General features: G+C 43.4%; 1 long non-coding RNA gene across 1 annotated transcript in view; it reads left to right on the top strand.

Annotated features, from left to right (window-relative positions):
• The first annotated feature begins 1,408 nt into the window (after positions 1-1,408).
• The window catches only part of LOC108544318 (uncharacterized), a 1,681-nt gene continuing 847 nt past the window's right edge, over positions 1,409-2,242 (top strand). The window contains exons 1-3 of the long non-coding RNA XR_001889806.1: positions 1,409-1,469; positions 1,754-1,903; positions 2,008-2,078. This is a non-coding gene — a long non-coding RNA (uncharacterized LOC108544318). The remainder of the gene's footprint in view (positions 1,470-1,753; positions 1,904-2,007; positions 2,079-2,242) is intronic.

Below are 2,242 nucleotides of genomic sequence, written 5' to 3'. Positions count from 1 at the left end.
TTTCCCCTTGAAAAGGAAAGAGAAAGTCCAACCACTACGGCAATACTTTTAAGCTCTACTAAATGATCGTATCCTTTCTGGCTTCGAAACTTTTGTACCTAAAAATCGAGAGAGGCGCTGCATTTTTTCAGCTGAAACTGTCAAAACTTGGAGAAGGGGAACCTCGGAGGCAGGCAGGAGAGGAGGAGAATCCTGAAAACTCGGTGGAGGTTGGGAAGATGCTGTGCCTCGAGGATTAGTTTAAACAGGGGGCTATAAAAGATGTAACAGATGCAAACTGTAACACAAGGGCCATTAACCCTTTCTCTGCCGGGCACACTCAGTCCCCACGCCCCACACCTATTGTCTCCTGTGCTAGAAGCTTTGCAGAAAACCTGGAAAGTGAGTATCAGTTTCCACACATTTGCTGAGAAGGGTGAAGGGAGGGGGCCAGAGAGAAGGGGAAGTGGATATTTTAGAAAGCACCTTAAATTTACGTAGGCATACATAGTAGGAGACTTTTAAGTTTGACACATTTTATCATTTCTTTCCTTGTACTATTGATTTGAAATTGTTAGGGGAAATCCTGAAATAAAGAAATGGTCACACAAGTGTCTGGGATGAAACAGCTGGCCTGTCTATATTCATCCTGAGACACACGACTGCATATAAATACATGTTTAATAAAGTTGCTAGTTTTATGGGCATGTGTGTGTAAAAGAGACAGGGCTTTTGTGCTGTAAACTTTATCTTTGCCTGTTACTCCTAAGTCTGGAGTTAGTAATCTTGCCTTCATCATTACAGGGGGAGCATGTAAAATATATCAGTAGGTGGGAGATAAACACATTCATGTTAGCCGGGCTCATCACTGTTCCTGGGAACTCCTGCTATCTCTCTCTCGACTTTTCAGTGCCAAAGTATGGAATGGGATATATGTGTGTATGTATCTTCTATTAAATCCATGACTATATTACTTTGGCATTTAAAATGCAATTTTAAAAGTTATCCTAATTTAAAACCCTGATATCCTGACAGCAGTTTTCTTCCCAGCTGTAGTGCCCCCCCTCCACTTTGGTAAACGACTCAAGTTCCATGAGGACTTTCACTTCTTTATTTATAATCACAGAAGTGAGGTGTTACTTCACACACATACACACACAAAGAATGAAATAAAGAAATGAAACTCGCTAAGCAGACAAAAACAGACAACTTTCTGCTTAGAAAACAGCCTTCTCGGTGGGAGAGGTTGAACTGCCATGTCTAAGAGAAAGACTTGCCCCCGAATTTGTAGGTCTGAAACTGACCAAGTTTTGTAATTATTAACAGGTATTTGCCAAGTCCTAATTGCTAAATATAATGAATTGGAACTAGATGCGAAAATAGAGCAGGACCTCTCCCCTTGATGAGTTTTTATTCCAGCCATATAATTCTCAATAAAACTTTTCCTGGGCTGAGTAGCAAAGGGCACCTTAGGTTACCTGAATGGACAGGTACAGGGGAAATTATTTGGGGGAGGGAAAAAGGAGAGAAAAGCAAGGAGAGAAAGTGTAAGTGTAAGAGAAAGCGAAGAAGACACTCTTGAGAAAAGCTTGCCATAAAGAAGCTAAACCCACCTGAAATTCCTACCCACGGACACCCCTTCTCACTTCAGACTCACATCCCCACTCAAAATGAGAAAATTAGAAAAGGAGGATGGAGGACGAGCACACCAAAAAGGGATAAAAAGAGAGAAAAGGGGAGGAAAAAAAACCTACCTGCGAAGTCTTGTTTGTAGTTTTGGCCAGAAATGGTGAGAAGAAAAAGCATGAAGAAGCCGCGAAGTGTGGGGAGAAAAGGTGGAAGCGAAGAAACAGCTCCCGGAGCAAACTGTACAAAAACCTCGCCAAGAGTGTCGGGAGGCAGGACCGTTATTCCTGCGGAGCAGGTTAGAACTGATCTCTTTCGGCCACTCCAGGAAACACAAACCTGGGGACGGACTGACGTGTTACGCCTCTTCTAATGACATTTTTTTCTTTTTCTTTTCTGTAGGAGAGAGACGAGAGACCCTGAAACACGCGCCACCTATCTTTGTGGGGAGGGATAATTGAAGCGCCCTGAGCGTGAGCATCATGTGAAAACGTGATCGCCAAGTTTCTCTCTGGGAAAGGATCTGGGATAGATTATACCTTGAAGTCTCCGCAAACGCTTTAGTGGAAGAAATGAAATTCCACCTCCCTCCCTTCCTCCTCTCCCTCCCTTTCGCCTTCGCCTCCCTCCACCCTCC

The sequence above is a fragment of the Rhinopithecus bieti genome, unplaced genomic scaffold (assembly GCF_001698545.2).
Source record: "Rhinopithecus bieti isolate Rb0 unplaced genomic scaffold, ASM169854v2 scaffold_26061, whole genome shotgun sequence".
In the NCBI taxonomy this organism is placed as follows: Eukaryota; Metazoa; Chordata; class Mammalia; order Primates; family Cercopithecidae; genus Rhinopithecus; species Rhinopithecus bieti.
The sequence above is the reverse complement of the archived record's forward strand: the minus strand, read 5'-3'. Positions and strand labels throughout refer to the sequence as shown.